The sequence below is a fragment of the Mustelus asterias genome, chromosome 12 (assembly GCF_964213995.1).
Source record: "Mustelus asterias chromosome 12, sMusAst1.hap1.1, whole genome shotgun sequence".
Lineage (NCBI taxonomy): Eukaryota > Metazoa > Chordata > Chondrichthyes > Carcharhiniformes > Triakidae > Mustelus > Mustelus asterias.
Genome location: NC_135812.1, coordinates 80,317,884 through 80,340,463, shown reverse-complemented (window position 1 = coordinate 80,340,463; position 22,580 = coordinate 80,317,884). Strand labels below are relative to the sequence as shown.

The window sequence follows — 22,580 nt, the reverse complement described above, 5'->3', positions numbered from 1 at the left end:
AGGCCATTCGACCCATCAAGTTTTCACCTACCATTTAAACAATATTCTGCTGTTCTTTATTATTTCTATCAAACTAGATAACTTCAAATTTTGCCCCATTTTATTCCATCTGCTACATTCTTGCCCATTCATTCAACCTGCCTATAGCCCTCTGCATTCTTTTTGCATTCTCCGCATCATTTACTTTCCCACCTATTTTTGTATCATCAACAAATGTGGATATATTACATTCTGATCCCTCATCTAAGTCATTAATATAGTTTGCAAATAGCCAAGGCCCAAGTATTGATCCTTACTGTTCCGACTACTTACTGTCTGTCAACCCGAAAATGACCCATTTATTTCTGCTCTCGTTAATCAATCCTCAACCAATGCTAATATCTTCTTCTTCCGTTCTCTGTCCAAAGGAAGGTCTGACTCACCGCACCATAACCAGCAACATGGAAAGAGCTAGGAAGCTGGTCCCAAATTCATGCCAGCCAGAACAGGGATCAAACCCCATGCAGTTGGTACCAATCAAATCCACACCGACCAACCAGCCAACTGAGGCAACCTGCGCTCCAAGGTTTCAGAGCTGCTGTGGCATCATACACTTTTACATGCATGTTGTAGTCCAACGCTATGGTTAGTGATTGTAGAGGCTCCGATTTTCTTTCCATCATGTGGCTGACCAGGAATCTCCCCAACATTTACACATTGGCGTGTGTTGAAGGATTTGCAAGTCAATACTCAATTTGTTTGGCTGCATTATGATAACACACTTTCCTTGGCCATGAAGTCCTGAAATAGGACTTGAACCCAGAGCTTCTGGCTGAGAAGCAGGGACATTATACACTACATTCAAGACTTCCATACTAATACAGCATAAATATATTTGATGTTGTCTGAAAAGGAAGAATGTGCATGGTTACAGGGAGGTGGTGGTGGAGTGGTACTAGATAAATTGTTCCTCTGACACATGTTTGATGGGCTGAATGGCCACCTTCTGTGCTGTTACAATACCCCAAACCCATGCGTCCTAATTTTGTGCCATTTACATGTGGCACTTAATAGAATGTTTTTTTTAAATCCAAATGCACTTCAACCACAGGTTCCCCCTTATGCAGCCAACTTCTTACATCCACAAATATGATTTCCGTCAAACCCATGCAGTGCAGATGGGCTATCTCTGGACTCTGCACTGACTCTCTGAAAGAGCATCGTACCAAGTTGCGCCCCTCCACCCTATTCCCATAACCATGCACATTTACCATGGCGAATCCATCTAATCTACACATCTTTAGACACGAAGAAGCAATTTAGCATAGCCAACCCACCCACCGTGCACATCTTTAGACACTAAGGGGCAATTTAGCATTGCCAATCCACCTAACCTGCACATCGTTGGACTGTGGGAGAAAACTGGAGCACGCACAGGAAACTCACACAGACATGGGGAGAATGTACAAACTCCACACAGACAGTCGCTCAAAGCTGGAATTGAACCCGGGTCCCTGGTGCTGTGAGGTAGCAGTGCTAACCACTGTGCCATTGTGCCGCTCTTTCATAAATCCTGTTGACTTTGCTTACTCTTACAATCCAACGATAAAAGATCAATGTTTGAGCAGCAACAATCTTTTCTGGAATACCAAGGATCTTGTCTCTTCCCTGGTACATTTTCTGCCCTCTTTGATGCCTCTTTTAAGCTTTATTTCCATTTTTGCTTATTTTCTTCCTTGCTACGGAATATCCAGATCTGTTAGCTAATTTTATCTTAATGCTACGGCAGAAATAGTCGACAGATAGATACCTAATGGATTGATGAAAAAGTCATGAATCTTACCCAAGTTGATGAATCTAAGTGACAAGCAGCCTGCGATGTCCCTTTACCTTCGAGATAGAAGCAAAAGCCAAGTGCATTTAATATTAGCTGTGTTACGCATTGTGTACATTATTTCTTCTTTGTAGATATCCCCTCATCGTGAATTGAGTCAGTTACCTATCTTCAGCTCTGTGCATGATAAACCAAACACGCGACAAAGAGGTGCACAAGAGTTCAGTATGTTAATATGTTCTAGAGCCCACGTCTCTAGGTCGAAGAACAACTTGTAAATGTTTTATTTTCAGAAGGCAGCCTCAGTCTGTAAACTCACTGTATAATTTTGAAGGGTCAGCTCCATTGATACTGTTGAGGCAGGTTTCTGGTAGGCCAAATCAGATCATGGCTCTTTGGGTGGCACAGCAGCACAGTGGTTAGCACTGCTGCTTCACAGCGTCAGGGACCCGAGTTCGATTCCCAACTTGGGTCACTGTCTGTGCGGAGTTTGCATGTTCTCCCCATGTCTGCATGGGTTTCCTCCCACAGTCTGAAAGGCATGCTGGTTAGGTGCATTAGCCATGCTAAATTCTCCCTCAGTGTACCCGAACAGGCGCTGGGGTGTGACGACTAGGGGATTTTCTCAGTAACTTCATTGCAGTGTTAATGTAAGTCTACTTGTAACAAATAAATAAACTTTTTTTCATTCTCTCCTGGGAAAAGCGGTGCTTTGCTATGAAAATGCCATTTGATTTATCCATTTTACTGAGAATTAATGAACACGGATAATTACAGGAGAAACCATTTATGGGGAAGATAGTTAAAAATATTGCAACCTTTATTGGTGACATGATTGATTATTGTCACTTGCTAACTTCCCTTGATTTACAAGATCCTCCCCCTCACCCGCACTTGCAAGATATCACCTATTTTAGGACCCAAGTCTTAGTTTTATCGCTGGAATTTCCTCAAGCTGCTTGATAGCTGGCAGTGCCTGCCCATGTGACAGCATTGGAAAACTATCAAATTCTGTGGTATTCTTAATTATTTATGAGGAGGGAATTGGGAATTGTTTTGGAGCTGCAGTTGGTTGTAAAGAGCAGGTTCTGGGAATTCTGGAAGCACACAAAAGGAAGGGCAGGTCAGTGGGTCTGTCAGTGTGAGAGACAGCCTTGGGGAAATTCTGCAACAGGAAGGTTCCTCCTACTAACAGAAATAAGGTCAAGCAGGTACCATTTACCATGAGTAACACAAGGAAGTCAAGAAGATAATTGTACAGGCATTATGGAGAGGGGTAGCTGTGGCAGTCGTGCTACCATCATCACCCTTTGAGTAACCACACACACCAGTGGAAATAGCTCAAAGACCTCAGGGAAGTCAACATAAGGGAAGTCACTCGTTCCCAAACAAGTAAGATTGACATGAGCCACCTCTATATCGACCATGCCCTCAGAAGGAGTGAAATATTCAAAAGAGGCATCACTCCACACACATACACATGTCTCTGACATTATATCACTGTAGGAACATAGAAACAGGAGGAGGCTATTTAGCCTCTTAAGCTTGTTCCATTTTTCAGTGAGAACATGGCTGGTGTGTGGACAAATTCCTTTGCCCCATTGCTCTTGTTACAATCAGGTGAGGAAGCATCAAATGGCTCTCCTTTTTCCCCACTCCTCATAATAGGTGATCTATTTTTGAAAAAAAGGATGTGCTTGACAATTCAGTGGGTGCTTAGCCGTTTACACCCTGTGACTGTAAGAGGCACAAACAGGTTTCCTTGAGTTTTTCAAAAAGAAAAGAAGGTTGTATTTATTGTACTTAACCAGGTCGAAGAAAAATGTTTTAAAATGCTCCAATTTTTGCATGTGCACACACACACTTGAGGCACACACACACACAAATAAATTACAGAGTGGCTGGATAAATTAAGTGATACTTTAAAGTCCAACAAAGATCTCATAGGTTGCTGTCTTGGGTGCATCCAGGTTGAGCTTGGTTGTCTTGCTGGTTTTGGCATTGAGGCTGTTTAAAGATTATTAGCCTTAGGTCTCTTTAAAATCTCTCCCAAAGGCACATGGAGAGTCAAACAGCAGATAATGTTCGAGCTTGCAAGAAGGGTGGAGACAGAGAATGAGGCCCATACAGGGGACTTACCACTTTGGCATCTTTTCTGCTCTATTTCCGGGCTGGAGAAAACAGTTGCTTAAACACAAAAAAGAGTTTGCTAGCTTTTTCTATGATTCTCTCTCTCTCCAACTGGCCAGTGACCAAAATATGGTCATCATTAATGTATTTCAAGTGGATGGTTTCAACTTGATTAGATAATGGCAGGGGTGAATTCCTTTCTCAGCCAGAGTTCATTGTCTGAGGTGATTGCATCGACAAGTGTAATTTCCACCCAAGTGATTGTCAGGATGTTCTGTGAATGGATTGGGAAATGATCCTTGTCATAATCCTTCAAGGTAATTGTCTCTCCACAGTTTTCCAGGCAGGCTGGTCCCACTTGATGGCCTTAGAATTTATTGTGTACAATGGTGCAATTTTTCAGCCAACTTAGAAGCTACGGTTTCAAGTCCCTGCAATGTGGCCTCCATCTTTTAAAACAATCTAATCAGTGGCTTCAGCTAAGTATGGCTTTGTAGCACCCTTAATACCTTCGGTGAACAAAAATCTATGAACCCCATAATTAAAATTTGCAATTGATCTCAGATAAATTGCCATTGGCTGAGGAGAGTTCCAAACCTGCACTACCCCATGTGCATAGAAGTGTTTCCTAATTTCACTTTTGAATTTTCTGGCCCTAATCTTTAGACTCCTGAACCACCAGAAATATTTTCTCTCTATTTCTTCCCCATATTAGGCTGCATGGTGGCACAGTGGTTAGCACTGCTGCCTCACAGCGCCAGTGACCCGGGTTCCATTACTGGCTTGGGTCAATGTCTGTGTGAAGTCTGCACATTCTCCCTGTGTCTGCATAGGTTTCATCCGGGTGCTCCGGTTTCCTCCCATAGTCTGAAAGACGTGCTGGTTAGGTGCATTGGCCATGCTAAATTCTTCCTCAGTGTACCCGAACAGGCGCCAGAGGATGGCGACTAGGCAATTTTCAAGTAACTTCATTGCAATGTTAATGTAAGCCTACTTGTGACATGAATAAATAAACTTAAAATATTACCGTGAAAACGTGGATAAAATCACCTTTCAACCTTCTAAATTCCAGGTATTAAAACCCTATTTTCTTTGTCCGTCTAAGAGAAGGGTGAGTGTCATAGAAGAGGTGAGTAATGCTAGCTTGCAATGAAAGAAACATCACCTTAATATGGATTTGGATATCTAGTTAAAACGAATAGCATGCACCAATCAGATTCCTACAACTGAAAGATCACCCACAATGGGAGTGGAGGAAGCTCTTGTCAGACCATTCATATGAGTAAGAAGTTCTTCAACCCCTCATGAGACACAAGGTGGTGGGAGGTGGGGATTTAGAAGGCGAGTTGTCAGGAACAGGTTTGTAATGGTACGGATAGTTTACAGCACAGTGAGTAGTTCAAATCTAGAGGCAAACAAAGCTTAATGAGCTGTAACATCTTCAAATTGACATGCAGGAGTCAACCCGCCTAAAAGAATTGTTTTCCTTCCCAGTTGAATCACATCAGCAGGTTGATAAGTATTTGAAAGAGTCAGGAGCACATAGCTCGACAACTCCTGCCTCGACTTTACCAACCCACTCTTCTTTATTAGAATGTCAGTCCCAGGTATACCCAACTGGGAAGGTAAATTAACAAGCCAGGTGGATATCACTGGGCAATAGGAAGAGAAGGAGCTGTGCTCACTTAACAAAGAAATATTCTTGGCTGAGAAGCTCAGGGACTTGGATCTCAGGAGTCTGGTTTACCAGAGGAAAGGTGATACAGGGGCATCAATTGCACATGTCTCTATCTCCTGATAGAGATAGTGGTTAAATTGAAGGAGTTAACTATTTATATCTGCGACACCATTAGGGAAGAGTGCAAGGCCATGTAAATCTATGGCAACAAAGCTTCAAATTCAAAGACAGTTGTGGCTTCCAAAATGGGAGCAACATCAGCTTCCGTTAAATATCTTACAGGTTAGCCTTAACAATACCATATAGTTAACCATTGGCCCAACGGAGTACATGTTCAGCACCAACAGACCGATAGAAGGAATAGCACATGCCCTGTTTTTTGGTATAGTGACAAGGAGGTTCCATCCTTCCAGCTTACTCTGATGTCAGCGCAAGAGAGCTCAGGGCCACGTGTTGGAAACCTTTGAACTCGTAAGAGATGCGCAGCTGAAGGTCGGTCCTTCAAGGTCATCAACATCAGTAAGACGAGCATCATTTCAGACCTTAAAGGCTTGAATGCACAATGTGCCAGCAACACTCAACCTCCTGCCATACAACTGTGAGGTATAAGGACTGAAGATATAAGGGGCTAACACAGTGGTGAGGAGCAATTGTCATTGGAACTGGTTTGATGTCTCAATTAAAATGGATATTTGTTTAGAATAAAGTATATTCATTTTCTTGTCATTGTGTGCAACAAGTAACGCATCCAAGTAAAGGGACAAAGTTCACAGATATGGAGAATTGTGATAATATTGAGGCAACTGATGGAAAACCTCATTCCTGCATTTAGTGGGTAACATTTATTGAAAGAAGTTATTATTTATTAGCTGCCACTTCTTCCGACTTGCTTGCAGACTGTTCTCAGAAGAGACTTCTTCTCCTTTCCATTCAACTTCCTCATTTATTTTTGGAAGTGGGAGGCCTTTGGGAACGGTAGTCTTGTGCAATATGCGGCAGGTACCAACAATCCTTGAGGCACTTCATAGAATCCTACAGTGCAGAAGGAGGCCATTCGGCCCATTGAGTCTACACCGACCACAATCTCACCCAGGCCCTATCCTCATAACCCCATGCATTTACCCTGGCTAGTCCCCCTGACACTAAGGGGCAATTTAGCACGGCCAATCCACCTAACCTGCACATCTTTGGACTGTGGGAGGAAACCGGAGTACCTGGACGAAACCCACGCAGACACGGGGAGAATCTGCAAACTCCGCACAGACAGTGACCCGAGGCCGGAATTGAACCTGGGTCTCTGGCCCTGTGAAGCAGCAGTGCTAACCACTGTGCCACCATGCCGGCCAACTTGCCGGGTTGGCCTGTTGGGGCATCACCAGATTTGTCACCATTCCTGAAACTGTACTTCAGTTTTTATTGTAGGCAGCTCATTAACAACTCTAATGATTCAAAAAGCCTAATTGTGTCTGTCATCCTCTTCTGTATTTGGGAAGCTCAGAGTGGTCATTAGCAATGACAGCAGAAATTAACCACAATCTCCAATTAACTGCGAGACATTTTGGTTTGGCAACACAGAAATAGTTGGTTGATGATAAACTAAAGAGTGAAAGCAGCTATCTGGAGATTTTGACAAGCAGCACCATAGATGCATACTAATTAGATGAAAAATTAACAAATTGAAAAGCTCCTTTGAAGAGTTGTCATGACCTTCTTCACACAGTGATGTGCAGTTGTTTGACTAGTTTGACAGAGATCACCCAAGGCATCTTAGAAGAAATCAACGGCCAACAAAATCCAATTGAGTCACGGATTGTGCTCTGTTCCTTGTTGATGTCGGCCACAATGTCTTTGCCAATTGTTGGCCATAATTCCCAGCTGCCTCTGGGGCAGGCGGTAACCTTATCCGCAAATGCATTCAGTTGAGCAAACATGCTAAGCCTTATAAAGTTAGTTGATCCCTGCAATGCTTCATTGTCATTATCTGAGCTGTACAGTTACAACACTGGCATCCACCTGGCAATGGAAAAAGGTCCGGCATGTCCTGACCACAAAAAGCTGGACAAATCCAATCTGGTCAATTATCACACTATGGCTGGGATTCTCCCAAAGAAAACAAAATGCCACATGAGCCGGAAAATGGGAGATTTTTCAGCCCATTCTTCGGGCGTACTTACCTGAATGGATCTCCGGCAGCTGAGTGCTGAATGGGCCACTGCGCATGCGCTGATTTGTCAGTGGAAAGATCGGTGCATGCACACCGGCCCCCACATCGCTGGCCTACCCAATGGGGGGCTGGCCCACATCCTGACCAGCCCCCATTGCCATCCTCGACCCCTCCCCCTCAATGGCCAGCCCCAACCACCCTCCTCCCCCCTGTCATGGCTAGTCCCGATCACCCTCTCCTTCCCTCACCAACCGATCTCATTGCAAGTGGGCAGCGGGTCCTCCCCCAACACCGATCACTGCCCAGTAGGCCCCAACCCCTTGGCACCACCCAGTGCCCCGTGGGCAGTGTCAGGATGCCAGGCTGGCACTACCCAAGGGACATCCTGACCTTCCGGGAAGGTCTCAATGGCATGTGTGCCCACCAGTGGGGTGAGCACGCCTGTTTCCCATTGGTGGGGACCTCTCCTGGTGCAGGGGTAGACATTAGCGGGCCTGGAGAATACTGTCCCGGGCCCGCTACCCATATGGAAATTGAGATTTCCATAGGATAAACAGTCCCCTGCCAATTTCCGGTATGGCGCAGATTACATCAGAAAAAAGGGCCTGGGCAACTCACGATTGGCCGGCCACCAGTCATGAGTCCCGCTAAAGGCCCTCCACTTATGTCTCCTGGCCTGTTGTGCTACTTGAGCAGCGCAATGGGCTGAGGGAATCCCGGCCCATGAGTCTACCCTCAATCATCAGCAAAGTCCTTTACAGTGCTGTCAAACAACACTTAACACCAATACCCTGCTCACTGACACTTGGTTCAGTTTGTGCCAGAGCCTCTCAGCTCCTGGCCTCAATAAAGCCTTGATTGAACCATGGACCTCAGGAGTGACATGAAGGCAGCATTTGACTGAGTAAAACATCAAGCAGCCCGAGCAGAAGTGAATCCATTGGGGATCCAGGGTGGGGGGGGTGGGGGAATTCTCCATTAGTTGGAATCATATCGAGCACAAAGGAAGGTAGTTATGGCTGTTGGAGATTAATCACCTCAGTTTCAGGACATCACTGTAGGGTAGTGTCTGAGGCCCAACCACCTTCAGCTGCTTCATCAATGACCTTCACTCCATTGTAAGGTCAGAAGTGGGGATGTTTGGTGACGATTGCACAATGTTCAGCATCATTCGTGACTCCTCAGATACTGAAGCAGTCTGTGCCCATATGCAACAAGACCTCCACAATATTCAGGCTTGAACTCATAAGTTGCAAATAACATTTGTGCTACAAAAGTGCCAGGCAATAACCATTTCCAATAAGAGAGAAGCTGGCTTTCTCCGCTTGACATTAAAAGGCATTACCATTGTTGAATCCCCCACTATCAACATCCTGAGCATTACAATTGATCAGAAACGGAACTGGACCAGCCATTTAAATACTGTGGCTACAAAAGCAGTAAGAAGTCTCACAACACCAGGTTAAAGTCCAACAGGTTTATTTGGTAGCAAAAGCCACTAACTTTCGGAGCGCTGCCCCTTCGTCAAGTAAGTGGGAGTTCTGTTCACAAACAGGGCATATAAAGACACAAACTCAATTTATAAAATAATGGTTGGAATGCAAGTCTTTACAGGTAATCGAGTCTTAAAGGTACAGACAATATGAGTGGAGAGAGCATTGGGGAACACTTCAGTGGTCACGGGCATTCGGCCTCTGATCTTCATGTCCTATTCATGTCCCCATCCAGATGCCTCTTAAATGTTACCAATGTGCCTGTTTCTAGCACCTCCCCTTGCAGTGCATTCCAGACATCCACCACTCTCTGCGTGAAAAACGTCCCCCGCACATCTCCCTTAAACTTTATAGAACATAGAACATTACAGCGCAGTACAGGCCCTTCGGCCCTCGATGTTGCACCGACCAGTGGTACCAATCTAAAGCCCCTCTAATCTACACTATTCCAATATCACCCATATGTTTATCCAATAACCACTTGAACGCGCTCAACGTTGACGAGTCCACCACTGCTGCAGGCAGGGCATTCCACGCCCTTACTACTCTCTGAGTAAAGAACCGACCTCTAACATCTGTCCTATATCTCTCACCCCTCAATTTAAAGCTATGTCCCCTCGTGCTAGCCAACACCATCCGAGGAAAAAGGCTCTCACTATCCACCCTTATAGCTCTTTATATCTCCCTTTACGTACGCAGCGTGAGCTCTTTCGGGTCTCTTGCGAGCTATCAAGCTAATTTCTATCGGACTCTTTGCAAAGTTCTCAGTCTGTTTGATTCGAGTCCATCCCAAGAAGTGAGGTGCATTTCTACCTCTATCCAGCTCTCTGCCTGTTGCCAAGGCTTTGTTTGAGAAAAAAAAACAACAGGCTGTCACAGTCATAAGTGAACCAGTTAAGAAGTCTGTAAATATTGGGAAATATTGTGTTATATTTCTTCTCAATCTGATTACCAAGGAGACTGTGAAAAAAAACAAGCTTCGGAATATAATGTAGTCAAAACAGTTCGGAGGCTGGTTAAAATCTCATGTATTGTGCCTGATTTAAAGTGACAGCTACCAGACCAGAACAAGATAAAACTGCTTCAGATTTGTCACAGTGACCTCTGTGTTCTAGAATAGCAGACATTCATTCAAATAAGATTAAAGGAATTCCTTCCACATGTAAATTTAATCAGCTGTTACAAGTCCACACGAGCATGCTGTAATTAAACAGCAGATGAACCTCAGTGCTTGAAATCATCCGGTGTTATATCTTTTGAACTGCGATTCAAAACACGTAGGTGTCCTCCTCCACTCCCTATCCCAATATCTATATTAAGTGCAGATAATAATTAATCGGTAGTTACGATATTTCAATTTTAATTATCAACAGGACAGGCAGAGTATTGTCTGATTTTACATCCAAATGCCTGTTTTTCGGTGAATGAATACGATAATTGAATATTCCTGAGCACGATTAATTCGTCGCCGCTCATTGTCCAAGACATTCATGCTAAAAGACAGAGCGCAGACTAATCTTTTCTTAAAGGAAGAGATCCAATCATGCCTGAATACGATAAGCTATTTTAGAAATGTGTCGCACAAACTGAGATTAAAGTCACAGATTAAATCAGAGATATTAAAAGCCTATTATTCAGTGCAGCATTGAGCGCGCCCATTGTGGATGCTGCACACAGGATTATCATTGCGAACATGGCTAAATTTGACACTGTGACATATGGTGTTAAGCAGCTCTTTCGCTGCCCATATTGCACTATACAATATTACTGATGATAAAAAAGTTAAATCTTCTGCAGCACCCCCATTTTAGCCTTTCAAAATACTCTCCTTTTTGCCTTAATTTCTGAAAGCCATGGTTTAGAAATCCAATCTTGCCCAACACTGGGCAGTTCGAGGCTGGGGTGTCAATTGCCCAAGCCTGTTATAGTGCCATAGGAAACATACAATAACTCGTGAGGCATGATCCTTATCATTGTGCAGGCATCCATCCAACACGACTCATTGGCTGCTGGCCTCTAGGAGCGGGGCAGGGCTAGATATTGGGGACTAAGTTTCGTGGTGCTTGCTGGAATAGGTACAGGCAGTCCTCGGACTTGCAACACAACTGGTTCCTGAAAACCACCTTGAGAGTCAAAACATCATAAGTCAGAACCGATTTTCCCACAGGTACAATGAGCATCCCAAAGATATGCAGGTTAGGTGGATTGGCCATGCTACATTGTCCCTTAGTGTCCAAGATGTGCAGATTAGGTGGATTATCCATGTGCAATGCGTGGGGTTAGGCCGGGGGATTGGGCCTAGGTAGGGTGATTTTTTTGGAGGGTTGGTGCAGACTCGATGGGCCAAATGGCCTCTTCTGCACTGCAAGCATTCGATGATATAAATGGGGGATTGGTTCCTGAATCAAGGCTGGAAATCACTCATGGTGCATCTGGCAGTGTCAAATGCTTTCAACTCCTGCTCTGTCAAGTTGCTGAGGTGACGGTTGACGCCTGCACGCCTTATCACAAGTTCCTCGGTTAGTATGGGGGATATAATGAAGCCAGCGATCACTGTCAGTTACCTGTTTAGCCTTGAGCCTCTGTGAGTCTGAGCGCATATTAAATACAATATATGCATTAAAAATGCAACAGTTGTGCCAAAACAATTAACAAAAAACATTAATTTCCAACCTAATAAAGATGGTTTGATCTGTCCAGGGCATACAGACGGGCAGCACAGAACTTCAATGCGCATGTGTGAACGTGCTGGAGGCGCATTGTAAAGTCAAAACCGACACTGCAAAGTTGAAATGGCACGTCAGTTTGTCAATGTTGAAAGTGTCACTCATTGTAACTCGAAAGTCGCAAACTTGAGGATGCTTGTGTAATGGAGGGGGCGGTGGGGTAGCCACAAATATTCACTCCCTCCATGACTGATGCAAAATGGTAGTAGTGTGTACCATCTATAAGAGGCACTGCAGCAACTCACCAAGCCTCCTGAGACGGCATCTTCCAAAGCCATGACTGTTACCATCTAGAAGGACAAAGGGAGCACCACCACCTGGAGGTTCCCCTCCAAGCCACTGACCATCCCACTCACCATCTCATAGAATCATAGAAACCCTACAGTGCAGAAAGAGGCCATTCGACCTATTGAGCCTGCGCTGACAGGGGGGGGGGGGCGGGGGGGGGGGGGGGGGGGGGGGGGGCGGGGGTATGGGTGGAGTGGCCCAAGCCCCCTGCCTGGCAGTTAAAATTCCCTGTGAGTTGTAATGAAATATCTCAGATCAGTTGCACAATTCAGAAAGTGCAATGAAGGACAGCCTCCTTGCTTGCCTGCTGGCACTTGGAACTCAACGTAAACGCGAACAACTGACTTCTTTGAAAATAGGGAATATATTTACATGAGTGGAATATTTCTGTCTCTCAAGAAAAGTCTAGTAACTCTGTAAAACTGAGTGACATTTTCCTTGTCTCCATGTTTCTACTATTTACTATCTTCTATTGATGATTCCTGTATAATTGTCCTTTGATGATATTGCTATATTTCACCCATCCAGCGACATAAGGGGAGTGATGTACACAGCAGCTTCATTGCACAAGGACTTGGCAATCAACTCAATCAATCAGTTCAACGACTGAGTTACAGAGAAAAATAAACTTCCCGTCCAGAGGAACTTGTGCATTGAATAGACAACATCAATGGGAATTCCTAGAATAGGACTCCTAGAAACACAATTTAAACAGTAAATGTTTGTTCTGTGTGAGTATTTAAGATCTACTGTCACTTCAAAGATAAAATGACTGGCAATCAGTTGTGAAAACTCTTTTATATCTTGATAAAAGTAAAATACTGCGGATGCTGGAATCTGAAACAAAAACAGAAAATGCTGGAAAATCTCAGCAAGAATGACTGTATCTGTGGAGAGAGAATAGAGCCAACGTTTTGAGTCTGGATGACCCATCGTCAGAGTTGACTTGGCTCTGACGAAGGGTCACTCAGACTCGAAACATTGGCTCTATTCTCTCTCCACAGATACAGTCAGACCTGCTGAGGCTTTCCAGCATTTTCTGCTCTGAGGCGGGATTTTCCAGCCACGCACGCCCGAAAACTGGAAAAGTCCACCCGAGATCAACAGACCTTTCCGTGGTTCACCCCCTCGCCTGCTCCGACCCCCATGACGAGCGGGACGGTAAAATTTATCTCTTTTATATATCGCGCACTATAAAGGCATTCAAATGTTACCGTCAACCAACCTGAAAATGCTTACATTTGTCACAGCGCAGCCATGTTCTGTACTGAACACTCTTCTGAGCTTGGCTCGGAAAGAGTTAACAAAACCAATTTGACACCTTGATGAACAGCTGTCCCATCTGAATAGAAAATGAAGTTTGCTTTCAGTGACCTATAGCAAAATGGTGGGCGGCACTGTGGCCGAGTCCAGCAGTTTTGCAAAGAGAGGGTTAGTGGGGTGGAACAAAAAAAAAAATCGAAAAAAACCAGAAGGAATAACAGGCAAAAGGCCGAGGCTAATTTTACTCTATTGTTCGCCTAAATTTCAAACCGTCTTGGCGGCAGTACCCCCATGTCGACAGACAATGCTCTATGTTTACCAGTCAATCTCATTTTTAATTCAGTGCATGTGGCAGTAACAGCTGCAGAGAAAGGCTGCGGTACAGTTAATCAATATGCATTGTTTGCAGCTAATATTCACTAGTAGGTTCGCTTGCTCAGTCTTGGTGATTAATTAGATGGAAATGTCAATATCCGCAACCAAGTAACTAAAGCAAACTCCCTCGGCTGTAAAAAAATTAAGAGCATCGGAAGCATGCTGAAAAACCTGGATTTTGCTCCAGAAATAATGTTGAGTCCATTAGCGCTCACCCTTATTTTGGACTAAATTGGACAGCAATGTCTAGTGTCTGTACTGGATCGCTGTGAGGGAGCTCTGCTGTACTCGGCTGAGGAGGTATCAAGATTTGAGGTAGCATCCCGCATGCTGAACAATCTCACTATTATTGGGAAACAGCCCTTCCTCAAGACCTATCGATCGACAAGCTGGGGAGGAGGAAAGGCAACAGGAAGTGGAGGAGCAGAAAGAGGAGGGAGGCCAGAGATAGTGAATATTGGGCTGCCTATGGTGCAACAATCCAAGAGCAATATCAACAGCCTCGACTGCGACTCTCAGTCCCACATTCTTTACCTTTCTGCTATCAGTGACCATCACAGCCTTCTCTTACTGATAACACAAAAATGTAAACTGCCAAAAAATGCACATTCTGATCCAGATTTATCATTTGTGTGTGAGGTAATGGAGACAAACAGACAGGTCAGTATTGTACATTCCCTCAGTGCCCATTTTCCATGTCCCTGTGCTTCTCTCAGTGCAGTTTCACCGATGGCTGTGACAGGGCTGGTGGAAATCCTCTGATGTTCAACCAAGGGACTATTCTCTCTGTGACACCCAGATCCTCAATCACCCCCAACACCCCATCGCTTCCAATGGTAACTTCACAGACAAACGCAGGAGATGTAACACCTGCCCTTTTATCTCCTTTCTCCTCACAGTCCAAGGCCCCAAACATTCTTTTCCAGGTGAAGCAGTGATTTACTTTCTTTCAATTTAATCTACTGTATTCACTGCTCACTCTAGATCAGTGAGGTTTAGATGATTTGATTAGCCACATGTATTAGTATACAGTAAAAATTGTTTCTTGCACGCTATACAGACATAGCATACCGTACATAGAAAAGGAAAGGAGAGGGTGCAGAATATAGTGTTATAGTCACAACTAGGGTATAGAGAAAGATCAATTTAACTTAAGGTAGGTCCATTCAAAAGTCCAATGGCAATAGGGAAGAGGTTGTTCTTGAGTCGGTTGGTACGTGTTTTCCGACTTTTGTACCCTTTCCCCCCCCCCCACCAAGGGAAGAAGGTGAAAGAGAGAATGTCTGGGGTGCGTCGGTCCTTGATTATGCTGGCTGCTTTTCCAAGGCAGAGGAAAGTGTAGACTGAGTCAATGGATGGGAGGCTGGTTTGTGCGATGGACTGGGCTTCGTTCACGACCCTTTGTAGTCTCTTGCGGTCTTGGACAGAGCAGGAGCCATACCCAGCTGTGATACAACCAGAAAGGATGCTTTCTATGGTGCATCTGTAAAAGTTGGTGAGAGTCATAGTGGATGTGCCAAATTTCCTTAGCCTCCTGAGAAAGTAGAGGCGTTGGTGCGTTTTCTTAACTAAAGCATTCGCATGGTGGGACTAGGATAGGTTGTTGGTGATCTGGACACCTAGAAACTTGAAACTCTTGACCATTTCCACTACATCCCCGTTGATGTAGACAGGGGCATGTCCTCCACTGCATTTCGTGAAGTCGATAACTATCTCCTTCATTTTACTGACATTGAGGGAGGGATTATTGTCGTTGCACCATTTCACCAGATTCTCTATCTCATTTCTGTACTCCATCTCGTCATTGTTTGAGATCCAACCCACTACGGTGGCGCCATCAGCAAACTTGAAAATTGAGTTGGAGGGGCCTTTGGCCACACAATCGTAGGTGTATAAGGAGTATAGTAAGGGGCTGAGGACACAGATTGGGGACACTAAGGAGGCATACTGGGTTACCGCTTTGTGGAATCACCACGCAGTCTGTAACAATGACCCCGGGTTGTGAGCTTCTGGTTGCTTGGCATTTGAATTCACCGCGTTACTATGATGTTCACAATGATGTCCCTGGCCTACTACGGACTTCCCGTGAAGCTAAACGCAAATCAGACTGGCCAGCAACTCTTTACAACCAGAAGCGCCAATGACCACGACTGGGATTAAAAGCTGTCCCCTGATTCCAAGTCCTTAAGTCTAGGATCATGTAAGTGCAGGGAGCATCATGATGGTTACAGGAAGAGAAGATAGGGGGTGGGGGGAGTGGTCCCATGAAGGGTCAGAAGAATTAAAACCAGTTTTACTGACCCCCTACTTTCCACTGGACCCCCACAACTGCTCCTGATCCCTGGCTACTCTTGTAAACCACCTCCCTCCAACTTCCCTTCAACATTCGACTACTTCTTAAACCAAGTACCCTGACCATGCATCCAAACCCCCCTCCTCACTGACCCTATCAACCCCTGACTGCCCTCATCCAGAATCCTCGATCACCCTATCACCTCACTGCCCCCCTACCTCCAACTACCAGCCACAACTCCGAATACCGTGTCCACCCCTCAGACTATCCTCCTAACCCCCTAACTACCCCCCCCATGCCCCCAGCAACTCCCTGATTACACCCCAACCCTCACTACCGGCTTACCCTACCCCCTTAACGACTTACCTTCTCTCCATACCTTGTCAAAGTGAGATTTAAACAAAGGGACATTTAAATTTACTGCAATGTGTCAGCTAGTGCTGTAAAAATGGGACATGGCTTGGTTTCTCCCAATGCTCCTGCACTATGAGATAAGGATCCAGCATTTCCCAATAGATCCAGGGATCGGAAGTCTGTGCGAGAAATGTAGAGTTCCAGTGTGAGGTAAAGAAATAAGAGTGAGTCGCAGTCTGCTGGTGATCACTACTCCTCAGAAAATTTGGCCTAAATTGGCGGCACGGTGGCACAGTGGTTAGCATTGCTGCCTCACAGCGCCAGGGACCCGGGTTCGATGCCCGGCTTGGGTCACTGTCTGTGTGGAGTTTGCACGTTCTCCCGGGTCTGCGTGGATTTCCTCCGGGTGCTCCGGTTTGCTCCCACAGTCCAAACAACGATTGGCCATGCTAAATTCTCCCTCAGTGTACCCGAACAGGTGCTGGAGTATGGATTTTCACAGTAACTTCATTGCAGTGTCAATGTAAGCCTACTTGTGACACTAATAAATCAACTTAAATTATTTCCCCTGGTTCGGGTGTCGGGAAATGTCTAAAAATTTAACAAGACCTGTCAGGAGTGAAATTAGGAAGTACTTTTACACAAAGATTGACAGAAATTTGAAATTCTCTTTACAACCGGAAAATGATACTCAATCCATTGTTGATTTTAAATCTGAAATTGATAGATATTTGTAATGTTGCGAAGGGATGTGGGGGAATGGTGTACACTTGGGAATTATCTCACAGATCAGTTAAGATCTCCCAAAGTGCAGGAATATATTTAAATGACTCCTCCTGTTCCTTCGTTTGGGTGATCATAGTTGAATAGCTGCCATCCTGTGCTGAGTTTTGTGAGAGTGCATCTTGCAGCAGTGCAAAGTGTGTGGTAAAGAATATAAAGTTTGGATTGAGAAATGACTGGTAGTGATTGTTGGTAGGTAGGTAGGTAGGTAGGTAGCAGGCAGCACAGCAGCACAGTGGATAGCACTGCTGCTTCACAGCGTCAGGGACCAGTGTTCAATTCCAACCTTGGGTGACTGTATGGAGTTTGCACATTCTCCCCATATCTGCGTGGATTTCCTCCGGTTTCCTCTCACAGTCCTATAGGGTTAGGTGCACTGGCCATTCTCAATTTCCTTTTAGTGTCCCAAGGTGTGTGGGGTAGGGGAATTGGCGGGGTGAATGCATAGGGTTATGGGGATGAACAGAGAGTGGGCGTGGGTAAGATGCTGTGTTGGAGAGTTGGTGTAGACGCAATGGGCCAAATGGACTCCTTCTGCACTGTAGGTATTCTAAGAAAGGTAAAGGGATGTCATGAATTGAGCAATGGATTAGAGTAATTGTGCAGCTGGTAGACTATCGTGACCTGAAGGTAAACTCACTGAACTTGGCGATCCATGCGAAATCTTTTTGCAGTACATCCATGTAAAATCATGTAATACACAAGGAAGCACACATTTACCGTACTGCCTGCAACACAATCAATCAACATGCCTACATTCATCATGTATTGTGATCCCCACTCCTGTGTGTGGTGTTTAGCCAATTTTTCCCTCTTCATGTCACAACAGGGATCTGTTGGGGAGACATGTTGCTGCTTGCTCTGTGCAGAGGCTGCCACGCTGTTTTTGTTCTTTAATAATCACACATCCCAACACAAAAGCCCACAAAAAATTAGTGGGTAAGGGTCAGTGTAATGAAGAGTGCTAGGACTCTTCATACACCACTGAGCACAAAATCAGGATCAATAGCAGAACAGGTGGCTACCGTTTTACTTACGCTTTGCATGGTACTGCTTCTCCATTGTCATGAGCTTTCAATCAATATTATTCTGAATCCACAAATCACACACGCAAGATAAATACGAATATTTAAAACTCAGTATACATTGCTTTCCAAATGTTCAAGTGTTCATTCAATTCAGTCATTATATATTATGATTAACTGTTTCTTAAGCTTAAAAGTTTAAGATCAAATGCATGTCACATTGAATTCAGTGCACAAAGCAAACTTCTATTCCCAACCCTTTTAAGGTGAAAACGCTTCGTGAACACATAGTTATGTAGATTAAATTTCCACTCATCCCAGTCCTAAATGTCTGTTTTCATATGATGTATCTATGTTCTAGGATGAACAAATTTGCATGATCCTCTCAAAATATACTGTAACTTTACTGGAGGAATGAAGCCCAGGCTCTTTCTAGAGTACGGCTTCTCCAGTATCTTGCTGATATAGAAATGCTTCACGTGTGAGCCAGAACAGTGAGCATCAGATGCTCACGGGACCCTCAATGCGATCACTGCTGAACCCAATCCAGCGTAGGTCTGACATCTACATTACATTCCTTTTGTAGCAGGAGCCATGAGTTAAAACAAGATGGGGAATCTCAGATGATCTTTTCCCTACTTAATTTGGGAATGTAAACACAAAATACTGTGGATGTTGGAATCTGAAACAAAAACAGAAAAATGCTGGAAAATCTCAGCAGGTTTGACAGCATCTGTGGAGACAGAGTAGAGCCAACATTTTGTGTTTCTGACGAAGGATCATCTAGACTCGAAACGTTGGCTCTATTCTCTCTCCACAGATGCTGTCAGACCTGCTGAGATTTTCCAGCATTTTTCTGTTTTTGTTATAATTTGGGAATGCTGTTATGAAAAATAGTGGCTGGGATAAGCAAATTCAGTACATATTAACCAGCCTTCCTTATTATATGTCTGATTTAGTATTATACCTGGTGATACCTTTACCTATAAGCTCATCAGGTGAAACATTCTTGCCTACTTCAATTTGTAGGATCACTAGTAATATTTGTCAATCCATTTATTCACTGTGAAATACAAAATGACCTGTAGCTCCATTCATGTCAGGATGGATTCTTCCTCGAAAAGAAACAAATTGTTCTTTGTATTTTTGTTTGTCATGGATAATAACTCGACTTAGGTGCGGTGACCTTTGACCTAGAAGCAGTACAGTGAGACGATGTGTAATTTTATAAAAATGCCTGAAATTGTTGTTTTTAAGAATGTTGAACTAATTTTAAGAGTTTGCATCAATTGTAAAGGGATCAATTGTAATTTTCTTGAATAGTAAGTAATACTGGTCCATGTGAGTTGTCATGTGGCCAAACACAGAGAACAAACAAATAAGCTATTGCTGTAAAGAACACATACAGCCAGTCTTAGAGGGGAGAACAGAGAAGGCACATTTGTAAAGAGTTGTTTGTGTAATACAGTTAATCAGGACATCAATTTCCCCAACCCCATTTCTCTATTAAAACTGATTTCTTTCAGTTCCTCCTTCTCACTAAACCTAATGTTCCCCAACATTTCTGGTACATTATTTGTGTCCTCTTTTGTGAAGACGGTACCAAAATATGTATTTAATTGGTCAGCCATCTCTTTGTTCCCCATTATAAATTCCCCTGTTTCAGACTGTAAGGATCTTCACCAATCGTTTTCTCTTCACATACCTATAGAATCTTTTAGAATCAGTTTTTACGTTCCCTGCAAGCTTACGCTTGTGCTTAATTTCCCCCTCCTTAATCAATGCCTTGGACCTCCTTTACTAAATTCTAAACTGGGTCCCAATCCTTAGGTCTGTTGTTTTATCTGGCCAATTTGTATACTATATGAATTAAGAGTTCACTTTCAAACAACGATGCATTGCATCGACACTGTATGTGGCAAAGAGAACTTGACTTTCAACTTAGCACTGCATACACCCCCTCTCCAGGGCCCTTGCAGTGACCGTGACGTCTAATGAAATCCAGCCCTGTGACATGGAATATGGCACCACATTTTTGTGGGGAACAATGCAAATACTTTTAATTTCATGAGGTAGTCTTACTTATGTCTGCAATTCCATGCGGAATGTATAGTTTGTGCCACCCCTACGTTACCTGTCAATTCATGTTTAATTTGTGTGCATTCAGATTTGTGTTATAGTAAAAGCTACAAAAAGTTGTTTTTTGTTTCATTTGAGGATCATTCAGTAAATGGAGTTATCTGAGTTTACAATTCCCCCACTGGGATTCTAACAATAGTTGCCAAGAAGTATCTGAGCTTGATTTAGATGATTATGTTTTAAGGTTTTCCTCTATTCTTACCAAGAGAGGGTGCGTTAGTTCAGAGGTGGCAGTTTTAGCAGGACTATACGCTCATCATCTAACTTGCCTGGTCCATCGAGTTTAAAGCAGTAACCCACATAATGCTCATTTTCACAGCGAAACACTGTCATGGAAAGGATATATTAATTTCTGCTGCTCATGGAAAATGCCAAGTAGCATTATGTGGTACTAAAATTAATGCATTCATAAAAATGTGCAAATTACATCTGTAAACATTTGGTGTATGTGAGCAAATGGCACAGTCCCATCCAAAGTAGAAAGCCTCATGTCTGTTTTTCATCTGTCACAGATGTTATAAGATATAACTGCAGACATTAATCTGAAATTTGTGCCCATTTCTTCAGTAATTCAGGGGGAAAAAAATGTCAAACCGCGTCAATATAAACAGCAACTAAATTTTAAAATGCTTTTACGTGACACTTAATAACCACTTAAATGTCAAGGGTATACTCATTTAAATGTTTTGACATTACAGTGTGATGTTTTTGACAGCCATTTTATTCCTGAGCTTGTTTACTTCACCTTCCATATGTTGAGAGGTACAAATTGTCATTATCACAAAAAATATTTGCAGACCTTTTTTAACTGACAAAAATTAAACCAAGGTGAAAACTCTAAGAAAGGAATTGGGAGAATATCTTCTTTGGAGTTGTACTGTGGACTCATAGAAATCATAGAAATAGAAATCATAGAAGCCCTACAGTGCAGAAGGAGGCCATTCGGCCCATCGAGTCTGCACCGACCACAATCCCACCCAGGCCCTACCCCCACATATTTACCCGCTAATCCCGCTAACCTACACATCTCAGGACTCTAAGGGGCAATTTTTAACCTGGCCAATCAACCTAACCCGCACATCTTTGGACTGTGGGAGGAAACCGGAGCACCCGGAGGAAACCCACGCAGACAGGAGGAGAATGTGCAAACTCCACACAGTGACCCGAGCCGGGAATCGGGTAAGAATAAAATCCCTGACTCCTGGGTTAATGTCACTAATGACGTACACAATGTAATTTTTAATTCACTTTACATCTTTAAAATAATAGCACTGCATGGAACAACTCCAGTATTTCAGGTAAATCCCCCACTTTCCCTCGATTGTAATTCAGGAAACCACCATTCCCATCTGCATGTTCTCTTCCCACAGCCAATTTATTTCTCTTTTCAAGGTTGCAGGTTAGGCTGATTGGCCATGCTAATTGCCCCTTAATGTCAGGGTTAGGGGATAGGCCTGGGGGGATTGTTGCTAGTGCAGGCTCGATGGGCTGAATGGCGACCTTCTGCACTGCCGGGATTCTATGATTTGCTGGTCCCTATTATCAGGATGAATGACTGACAGGAGCTGACGCCAGTGGCAACAGCTAAATTTCAGAAATGTGATGCAACCAGTCACGGAAGTATGATTAAAGTGAAGGAACACCGGGCCGGATTCTCCAACCTCTCCCGCGGCTGAGATTCTCCAGTCCCGCTGCTATGAATGGAGATTTGGTTGACTGCCAAATTCTCCGTTCTCGCTGGCTGCGGTGAATACTGGAGTTGTTCCATGCAGTGGCCAGAGAATTCCGGCTGCCATTGGCAATATATCCTGCAACTGCATAAAGTAAGTATCGATCAGGGTTTAAATAAAAGTTACATTAATACAACTGATTGCTCACAATAGTACCAAAACAAATTTAATCTCATGCTTTAATGGTGGTTCTCTTGTATTTGCATGCTGAAGTTTTCTCAATGAAATTAGATTGGTCTTCATTACACTTTAGCTAATCACCATTTTTCCCAGTTTTGTCCCTCGTTATATCCACGGCTTACAGCTGCCTAGTTCAAAACCATCTG

The 22,580-nt window shown here is 43.8% G+C and overlaps 1 long non-coding RNA gene across 1 annotated transcript in view; it reads right to left on the bottom strand.

Annotated features, from left to right (window-relative positions):
• Positions 1–22,580, bottom strand: part of LOC144501618 (uncharacterized) — a 352,330-nt gene that overhangs the window by 268,119 nt on the left and 61,631 nt on the right. The window lies entirely within an intron of this gene.